This window comes from Triturus cristatus, chromosome 2_2, assembly GCF_964204655.1.
Source record: "Triturus cristatus chromosome 2_2, aTriCri1.1, whole genome shotgun sequence".
Lineage (NCBI taxonomy): Eukaryota > Metazoa > Chordata > Amphibia > Caudata > Salamandridae > Triturus > Triturus cristatus.
In genome coordinates, this window is record NC_140582.1 from 836,473,841 (window position 1) to 836,485,303 (window position 11,463).

The following is an 11,463-nucleotide window of genomic DNA, read 5'->3' on the forward strand; positions in this document are numbered from 1 at the left end:
TTAAACCACCTTCTTCTTCTAATCTAGATTTTTTGGTATTAGATGATGAGATTCCAGCGCTTGATATCCTTACTGCTATTCGTACTATTAAGCGTGGTAAAGCCCCAGGGCCTGACGGATCCACGATTTAATTTTATTCTCATTTCTCTTGGATTCTCATTCCTAAGCTATATCAATTATTTCACTTCTTTGGGGCCGATTCTGATCCTGGACTTTTATTTTACATACAAATCGGATCCGTATTTTTTTCCATACAAATCGTAAAAGTCCCTTCCAATCCGTGTAGTACGATTCGTACGGGAAAAATACATACAGATCGGCCCGATCCTTACAAATCGTATCGGGAAAAGCTGTACGACATGGACTTGTAAAAAAGACCATACAATTTGTAAAAAGGCTGTACAACCCATCAAGTACGATTCGTACCGGGTTGTCAGCATGCGATTTGTATGGAAAATGGGCTGTATATGGGGCACGACACGTACCGGGCTACGAAGCGAACCCTGATACGCCTCGTACCCTGGTATGACTCGTTCTGGGGGTACGACTCGTACCGGGGTACGGGTCTTATAGGGGTATGAGGCATACAGGGGTCCCCCCACATGCGAGGCGTGTATATGGAGCCTACCCCAACATCGCGCATGTACGCACCGTATATACGCAATTTTGGGGTACGGTGCTTGTACGGTGCGTACACGACCAGTACCCCTTCAGCGCGTATATACGCACCGTACCCCACTTTCCGTGTCATCGGTACGCACCGTACATACGCACCATACCCCTGAATTCATGGGGTGTACGACGCATACATGGGGGGTCCGTCTCGTACTGTTTTCGGGGCGTACAATGTTTTCCCGGCACTTTTTGGCTCCTGTAAAAAAAGAGCCGTGCGGAGTGCCGTTTGTACGAATCGTACTTGACGGGTTGTAAACTGCTGCCGGGAATACATGTGAACGTCGCGTACAGGGCAATCCGAATCGGAATCGCTTTTATATACGAGTTGTATGGTCTTTTTTACAATTTGTATGGAGAGCGTCTATTTGTACGGATCGTACTTCCTAGGTTGTAGGGGAATCCTTAAAAGTACGAGTTGTATGGGGAAAACGCTCCATACCACGATTTGTACAGCTTTTTTTCCAGGATCGGAATCGGCCCCTTTATCTCTTCTAAAAAATCCAGTGGCTCTTTTCAAGAAGCTTTGATATGTCTTCTTCCCTGAGATGGTAAAGATCAAACTTTGTGTAAAAATTAGACGCATTTCTTTACTTAATTTAGATTAGAAGATTTTTGCAATAATTTTAGCTTTTCGTCCTAGAATCCTTTTTGCCTCTGCTAATTGGGCGAGAACAAGGTGGGTTCATTAAAGGTAGACATGTCTCAGACAACACTAGACTTTTCTTTAATGTCCTTACTAAGGCTAAATCCTGCAAGGACTCTTTAGCAGCCATTTCTTTGGACGCTTAGAAAGCCTTTGATCGGGTGGGTGGCCATTTATTTTTTTTACATTATCCCGGTTGGGTTTTGATCATAGGTTTATAAATGATATCTCTTTATTATACTCTTCCCAGGTTTCCTCCATCTTATCTAATGGTCTTATCTCACCAACTTTTTATTTGTATCGTGGGGTAAGACATCGGTGTCCTCTTTCTCCCCTTCTGTTTTTTACTTGCTCTTGAACCCTTCTAGATTAGAATTCATTCGAATTCTCAGATTACAGGTTTTAAATATGGTATCAACCAATTAAAACTTTCTGTATATGCAGATGATAGTTTTCTCTTTTATCACACCCCCAGACCTCCTTACCAGCTTTCCTATCTGAAGCAGATTTATTTGCAACTGTGCCTGGTTAAAATTTAAATGTTGACAAATGCGAGATTCTCCAACTGAACAAATTATGTTTTTTCTGCAGACTATATTTCTTCTGGTTTTCGTTGGAACTCAGATCAAATCTAATATCTGGGTTTGTGGTTTAAGTCTTCTATCAAGGATTCTTTGTTCTTACATTTGAAGGAATTACAGACAATTCTGAGAACTCCCACATCTAGATGGAATGCCATGTTTTTATCCTGGTGGGGCCTTCTTGATATGATAAAAATTATGCTGGTTACTATCATTCTTTTTTATGTTTCTAATATCCCTATAAATATTGTTAATTCTCATTTTATGATACTTTACTCTATATTATCTAAATGTTTGTGGAATAACAAAAAACCTTGTATGTCTTTACATAAACTCAAACATCCTAAACATTTGGGAGGTGTTAATTTCCAAGATTTTCAAACCTATCATATAGCATTTTCTCTTAAACAATCCGCTTTATTACTACAAGATGATGATGATTCATTGCTACCGGTATGGACTACTATTGAAAAATCTTTTCTTCAACATTTCTCCTTCTATCATTTACGCATAAACTTTTCTCACTTTCTCTTACTATTTTTAATAATACTTGCAAAAACATTTAGCCTTTACTTATAAATCACCTCTCTCCTAAAGATCAATTTTTGCAACCATCAATATGGTACAATAAGCATCTTAAAATTAATAATAAAATAACTTTTTGGAAGGATTGGCATGTTAAAGAGCTCCATTGGGTTCATCAATGTTATCAAGGTAGTGCATGTATAACTTTTATAGACGCTTAAACTCATTTTTGTTTACCTACCTCTTATGTGTCTAAATATGAGTCTTTAATTTCATTGATCTATTCAACTACACTCAATTTTCTACATCTTCACCTCCTAATGTTTTTTTCTGTTTTGCCTCTTTCTCCATCTGCATCCCAAATGTACAAATATTTAACCTCTTTTCCAGTCACTCAAATTAAAACGGAGGTGGAACTTTCCTGGTTAACTGATCTCCAGCTTTCCCTTTCTATTCTTACTTGGAATAGGGTTTAGAATAAAATTTGGAAATCTTCTAGAGCTGCCAACACTACTCAAACACTATTTTTGTTTACAAAAGACTTTTGCTTATCCCTGTTTCATTACATAAAATAAATCCTACTCTTTCTCCCTTTTGTTGGTCTTGTAATACGACTCCAGCAGACTTAAAACATATGTTACTTGTGTGCCCTCATATTCACAATTTTTGGAAACAAGTTTGGAGACAAACCAAGTTTGGAGACAAACCAATAACATTTTTCATACACAAATCCCCTTTACTTTTGCTAATATATTTCTAGATAGTGTATCTGATGACTGGGTTTCTCACTCAGACAACTTTCATATTATAGAGTTACTTCTTGCAGTTGCTTTCCAACAGATTACCAGTGCGTTAAAAGATACTTCCACAATTTCTTACTGAGCCTGGTGGTATGGTGTTTGTTATAACCACAGATTAGATAGAACATATGTTCAACACATATATTTTAAAGCAAAGTCATTTAATCTTGTTTTGACTTTCTTTCTTTATAATACTTGTTAGGAATTAATAAGCATATAAGTGGTTATGTTAAACTAGATATAAATGAATGTCATTTATTCCTCCCCTTCTCCCCTGTATTACCTTAACTGTTTATATATTTAGATGTTATCTTGTATTTCTGTATTATATTGGGCTATTTTATATTATATCAATACAATCTCATTTTCAACTAAAAAAAACATGTACTCCTGGTTCCCAATATGTAGGCACAGCTTGAGCCCTTCTCTATTGATGCTCACATAATTGTCTGGCGACAGCTGTGCTGACAACCCAGACCAAAAGAATAGTAAGACAATTTCTATTCACAAACTACTCTTCTATTTCTAGTACAGCTGTAATAAGGGAAAAACAAGTTCCAAAGCATTCCAGCCAAAACCTAGGAATAAGTGAAGCATCACACATGGCCAATCACACATAATACAACACTATCTCACTGAAATCGATGAAGGCAACAAAGAACACTAGGCAAAATAGGAAAATAAATGAAAATATTGATCTATCAAATTTAATTAAAACAAAAAATCTTCTGTAAATTGTTTTACTTAAAATTATTTTTAAACTTTTTAATTTACATATTTCTTTAAAACATATTACAACAAGGCTCACATTATATGGAACACACCTGCTAATAAAAACCTGGATAAGGGAGTGATGACTCACAACTCCACCACCCATGTACAGATGATACTCTTTATTACTTGCATTTAACACAGAGTATGCCTTCATTCATAAATCATTTAATATTGTATATTGTATATTTCAATTGATCCAGGTTGTATTGATTCAAACTAATGCATAATCATTAGAATTATTGACACATATTACTCCTTCATGAGCTCTGTCTTAGTGGCTGTAATTTTATTTATTTTATAAGGACATCTATGGTGGGGGCGTGGCTAACCAGCCAAGATGGTGATTGCATTCTGATCCAGCTCTACACTTAGGCCCTATTATCCACCTCAATAATCCAGTTAACGACGCCATCCACTCACCTGACCGAGCCCCCTGCTCAGCAGGCGCTGGCCTGATGCAGTGCGACAGACCATTGAGTGCAGAGCTGTATTTCAGTGCCTAGGGAGGCTGTCCCTCTGGGCCGTGTGCCTTGCGGACCTCGGCCTCATCTAAACACACATAGTGTAAGATGTCGGAAAGCAGATCCAGTGGCCCGGCATGGGAGCTTGCCGCCCGAAGTGGTGAGCGGAGACGAGCATCAAAACCCGGTTGCCAAGACATCACCCGGCCAAAGGGAGGAAAGAGGAGCAGACACAGAAGTGAAGGCAGACTCGACAGAGGCTGAACGAGTGACCCACGACAGAGGCGGTGTGGGGTCTGACCTGTGATCCGGAGCCAAGAGCGGTAAGGAGCCCGATCACAGCAGACCAGAGCGACAAACCCCGCATCGCGCAAAATCACACAGTTCACCCTCAGAGACAAGTCTTGAGAGAGCAAGATACCCACAGCTACCAACACACAGGACGACTCATGACGATCTCCACATCTCTGAGCAGTCTCGAGCCAAAGCTGCATGCCACTCCCTGCACTGGGTGGATCAGCGATACACCAGATTCGTCTGGCCTAGACCCACAACGTTGGTAGTCTGCACAAGCACAAGTGGGCAAAGGCAAGGTGCGTCTTGCAAACTGCAAGGGCCCATGGCAGAAGACTCCACCACTCTTAAGGAGAAAGGAGTGCACTACACAATGGTGTGGAGACTTGGGAGCCCTGCTGAACCCAGATTCACTGCACCATCAGGGTGCCGCCGAAACACAGAGGATGCGGGCTGCGCTCCTGTAGCTCCAGAGGATCTTCACAGAGGCCTGTGACTCATGGGCTGCTTAGGTGAGGCAGAGGGGCTGTGACAACACTGGCACCCCAGGACTGTTTCGGGTCCAGGCCCACACCCACAAAAGTGAAAGGGATCAGAGAGAGCAGCACAGACGACTCCTCCCACCCTTCACCCTGAACTCTACACGAATACACCATACCATCTGAGGGCAGGATATAGGTGAGGTTGCACTAGAGAAATTCCCCCCAGTAACCGCAACGCGACCCGGTTCAATTGACTGAAAGAGAGAAGTGAAGGGGCAGGCAACACATAAGAACCCCAGTTGCACTACCTGCCCTTGCAAACACGGTTCACTTGAGCGGCTCTGATACCACCATTTAAAGCTCCCCTGTGAACTTGCACTGTGAAAACACAACCGGCTCCCCAGCATGGGGGTGAATGGCCGACTGTTTGCTGGTTACACTGGCCCCATGAAGAAATAAATGGCAAGACCGTTGAAACCCATCAGGGTGCAGCCCCACAGCCCATGATCATTCATGAGGGTATATAACTAGCATCCCCCACTGACATACATCGCCGCACACTTATAAGGTGCAGATCAAAGGCTCACAGCCTGTGGACTTCTTGAAAGACTGACAGTCCTCTGAAGGTGCGGTCGTACTGACCCTGCCCTGTTTGTGTCATAGAGGGTATCACAAACCAGGAAGCGCCTCCCCTCGTGAAGCACAACCAGGCAAGGATACTTCAAGCGTAACCCGGACTGGCCCCACATTATAGTGGCAAAGAGACAACACCATCATCCGGGGTGTCCCAAGATGGGCAGACAGTGCACAGGACCGTGGCCAGTAGGCACGATGCCAACCACCAGTGCAAAGCAATCTGGGCAGGACCAAGTGTCATCAGAGTCTCCCACAGCCCACACGCTGGAATCCAAGATGGACATAGTACTCCAGGCAGTGGAAAAGATAGGAGTCTCCCTGGCACAGACTCACAAGTCCCTAGTAGGGCAAATAGACAAAATCACCTCTGACTTCACACCTCTCCATGCGTACCACCAGAAGCTGGCAGATAGGGTCTGCGAGAGGGAGACGGAAATGGAGGAGACCCTCCCAGCTACTAAGGCTGCGTCAATCAAAGTGCTAGAACTTGAATGAATGAATGAAAGAATTTGGATTTATAAAGCACTCGGTTACACAGAGGAGTGTCTAAGCAAAAAGTCAGGCCGTGGCGAGTCCGAAATGAGTGGCCTAATAGCTCTGCCGAAAAAAACAGGTCTTCAAGTTTTGCCTGAATCTTTTCTTAGACTTATCACGTCTTAGATTGATTGGCATAGAGTTCCAGAGCGTTGCTGCACACAGCGCAGATGAGCAGCCCCCCAGTCTTGCACGCTGTACTCTGGTAATTTCTGCCAGCGCTTCTTCTCCCGATCTAAGTGTTCTGGATGGAGTGTGAGCATTGATCAGGGGGAACAGATAGCTGGGACCCCTCCAGTGCAATATTCTATGTGTAAAACACAGGGCTTTTTAAGTGATTCTGTGTTTAACTGGGAGCAGGTGAAGTTCGACCAAGCGATGGCGAATAGAGGACCCTTTCAGTCGTTTCAGAAGCATCCGGACTGCTGCGTTTTGTACTCTCTGCAGCACTGCTAGCCACCCTAAGGATATGCCCAGATAGAGCACATTGCAGTAGTCCAGCCCAGACATCAGCTGGGCCTGTACTACTGTTTTTTGTAGTGCCGTTGGTATTAGCCTCAGGAGCTTCTTTTTCAGTCGCAGCATACCGAAGTATATGCCCGCTGTGGCCCGGATCTGACTGTTAAAAGATAGCTGTGCATCAAAAAGGATACCTAGGTTTTTCACTTTGGGTTTTGGGCTCGGAGTAGGGCCAAGATCAGCTGGCTACAATGCCGAGGACCAAATGGAGGGTTGTTTCCCCACCATTAGCACCTCAGTTTTCTCTGCATTCAGCTTCAAATAGCTGTCCTGCATCCATGTCGCTAAATCCGCAAGGCATAGTTTAAAATTGGTTGTGGCCCTCTCATCATCATTTGCGAGTGTAATAGCTGAGTGTCATCAGCACATGACACCATCTTCACCCCTGGCTCCGGAAAACATCGGCCAACGGGCGAAGGTAAAGATTGAAAAGGGCTGGGCTCAGTGCCGACCCCTGAGGTACTCCCCTCTGCAACAGGATAATGTCTGAGGTGTATGGCTTCTGGATGACTTGAAACAAGTGCATATGAAGGAAGTCTGCTATCCAATCGAAGGCTCTACCCCTAATCCCCTGTGTCCACAGTCGATCCAGTAACACAGTATGTGAAACTGTATTGAAGGCTGCCCTAAGATCTAGCATGATGAGAGCCCCTGATTTCCATTCGTCAGCAACACAACGTAGTGTCTCAGAGGCCAAATACAGGGCTGATTCTGTGCTATACTGTGGCCTAAAACCTGATTGGGTCTCATGTAGGATGTTCTTCTCTGTGATAAACTCTGTCAATTGTGAGTTGATGTGCCTTTCAGCCAGTTTTGCCACAAAAGGGAGGAGAGAAATGTGGTGGAAGTTCTCTGGTTTAGCGGGATCAAGCCAGGGTTTTTTCAAAAGGGGGATCACCATGGCATGTTTCCACTCCACCAGAAGTTGGCAAGCCTCAAACAACATGCTAAGCACTGAACATAGCCTGGGTGCCAGTGCGGGCAACCCCAGTTTCCAGATAGCTGGAGGCACCTGGTCTATTGGAGAGCCCGATTTGATTTTAGCCACGTGAGTCTAGTTTTTCCACTGAGATGCCCACAATCTTAAAAGCATCATCGGGGAGGGGAGGCCAGAGTTGTTCCCAGCCACCGGGATGGAGGCGTATATCACGGAGATTTTATCCGCAAAGAAGTGGGCAATCTTATTGCAGATGCTACTGCTAGGGGTATGCAGATAGGGTATCAAGAGAGGTAAGGGATTTTACACTTTTCAAATCTCCCGTGGGGCATTCTTGGCCTCGTAAATCTTTTGTGTGTAAAAAGCCATCCACGCCACCCTAATCTTTTTGTGGTATTCATTTAGCAGCTGTAAGTAAGTCTCTTTGTCTTGGAGACAGTAATACTTCCGCCAATTGAGTTCTAAGCATTTGCATGCATTTTTAGTTTGTGCGAGGTCCTCTGTGAACCAGCTTGCTGAGGTTCTAGACCATGACGAATTTCGTGTTCTGCACTGTGCTATTTTTAAGGTTCCCTCTAGCCATGTTGAAACTTGCTGGTTGGCGTCCTGTGGGCAGTTTTCTTGGCAGAGAGGACTATGATTCAGGACAGAAGTAAGAGTCTCTTGACTGATCCTAGTCCGGTTTCGAGCTTTGAAATGGAGGGTCTGGGTGGGTTTAGATGGATGATAGGTATCCAGAATATGGAAGGGGATAACATAGTGATCAGACCAGGCAATAGGAATCGGGGTGTCGACTTTCACTGCCTCCGGGTTAGCAAAAATGGGGTCAAGAATGTGCCCCCCGGATGTGAGTGGGATCCTGTACCATCTGTGGAAGTTGGAGCGACTTTAGGTCCTCCATTAAATCTACATTTTACACTATTGTGTGAGGTAGGATCGTCAAAGTGAAGGTTGAGATCCCCTAAAATTACGAACCTAGAATGTTGAATGGCAAGTGCCGGAAATGTATCCAATAGTGCAGAAATGAAATGTGTACTGCATTTACCAGGATGCAAAGGGGCAAACTGTGCTGGGACTGTGAGGCAGTGTGCTCCCAACCCCCTTTCAGTTTAAAAGGCTCCTTTGAGCCAGCAAGCTGACGACCTTTGGAGATGCACCTGTGTGCCTGTGAGTGGTACTGTGACCTGAGAGGAACTTGGCAGCATTTCCAGCAACCGCAGATGATTTTTCTTTGCTCTCTAATACTGCTGCTCTCTACTGACGAAGGACTCAACCCAGAAACACGTGTCTAGAGATATACAGCAAAGTCTGCACCAACTTTGGTGAAAAACTCCAGCTAATTTTGAAGTAAGTTTGAACTGTGTACTGCATTTACCAGGATGCAAAGAGGCAAACTGTGCTGGGACTGTGAGGCAGTGTGCTCCCAGCCCCCTTTCTGTTTAAAAGGCTCCCTTGAGCCAGCAAGCTGACGAGCTTTGGAAATGCACCTGTGTGTCTATGAGTAGTACTGTGACCTGAGAGGAACTTGGCAGCATTTCCAGCAACCCCAGATGATTTTTGTTTGCTCTTTAATACTGCTGCTCTCTACTGAAGAAGGGCTCAACCCAGAAATGCAAGTCTAGAGATATACAGCAATGTCTGCACCAACTTTGGTGAAAAACTCCAGCTAATTTTGAAGTAAGGAGAACTGTGCTGGGACTGTAAGCCACTGTGCTCCCAACCCCCTTTCAGTGCAGAAATTAATGTGGCAGCTGCTCCCGGCGGCCTGTAGATCAACAGGCCATTGAGAGAGCACCGTCCTAAAATTATTAGAAAAAAGGAGGCTGCTTCGGCCCCACTAATATGGACTTCAAAAAGGCTGCAGCCCGCCAGCCCGCCTCCTTTCCCCAGAGGTCTATCCAATCTGGTTATTGCGAAGCCCTTGGGAATGGCGTATAAAATATCTGGAGCGGACTGCGCATGAAGCCATGTTTCTACCAAGAAGAGGGCAGACATCTGTCTCTACAAAATCATGTCTGCGTTTTCAAATCTGTGTTTAGGGAGGGACCGACATTCAGTAGGAAGAATTGGCCCTTCTTAGGGCTGTCAGAGGAGTTAACCAGATTTGGGCACAGCATAAAGGAGCAGCTCTCTCAGGCATTTGGTCCCGACTCGGCCATAACAAATGCAGACTTACAGCGCAAATGTACACTCTGGAGGCCAGAATGGATGATGCTGCGGGCCGTTCCCCTTGCAACAATATTCGGGTTGTGGCGCAGCCTGAGGGGACAGAGGGCCAGGATGGAGTGGCATACACAGAGCAGTGGTTGAAGTACCGGCTGCCTCCTGACCTATTATCTACTTTCTTCGCAGTGGAGAGAGCCCACAGGGTGCCCTTGGGTCGCCCCCGCCGGGCACAGGGACCTGACTTTTCCACTTCCACCTTCTCAATTTAAAAAACCGTGACACAGTGCTTCGCAAAGTGTGCAAGCTGGAAGAGGTAAGAGTGGATAACACATCAGTTCTCTTCTTTCCAGACTATGCCCTGGGAGTGCAGAAGCAGAAAAGCACATTTCTAGTGGTTAAAAGGCGCATGCGGGAACTAGACATTCACTATTCTCTACTCTTCCCGGCTCGCCTTTCTGTTGACCTGAATGGATCCACTAATTTGTTCAGCATGGCAGAGGAGGCCCGGGACTGGCTGGAATTGGCGGAGCACCACTCATCACAGAGCAGACTTCAAACCAGCAACAAAACTGCATCAGACATTCCTGGAAGTCATAAGAGGAAACGCAAGCAACAAAGAGATCACCCACGCAACTCTGTGCTGTCCCCAACCCGGAAAAGATGCTGCAGGAAAGATGCAAACCTCTGCAAATACCTGCAATGATGCGAGACCGCCAAATCAGCAGAGACCTTGATGCTTCATCGGAGCAGTCCCTTAACAAATTTAGCTCATCTGTGGTGTGGCCCTCCAATGAAGAGTCCGAACAACTTGCGGCAGACTCCAATTATTTTAGTTCTTTATTGTCACCTTCGATCTTATTCATATGCAGGACTATGTAGGACATAAAAGCTGCTTTCCTTAAGCCTATTTAGGGCACGATTGTCCCATGGCTCTTTTGCCATGATTACATACAAAGCCCATCCCAAGCAAGGTATTGGACAGTCAAGGGGTTAAAGTGCAGGCGAGTTGGCCTATTCAGGGCATAATTGCTTACATTTTATTTTACTGTGCTTTTAACTTTTTTGTTCTGATTAAATACAAAGACCATTTAGGGTGAGATATTGCTTGTTTGTTTGTATATATAAACAAATGATGTATATGTTCAATGTATACACCATGACTGCCACATTCTCACAATGTAATTGAGGGAAACAGCCAAACACATCAGGTTAAGATGGCGGAACTTTGTAAAATCACTCTTTCATCCTACATCTATGTTCAAGCATATGAGATTATTTAAAAAATGGTGGCTATGAGTGCGCCAGATAAACACCGAGGAAGGCATTATCCGAAATGCATTTGTTTTGCTGTTTGCTCGAGTTCCAGAAATATAACAGAGAACTCACCCTCGCGAGTGCGTCTCGTTTTTGGGTACGACTACCCATTGAGAGTGTGG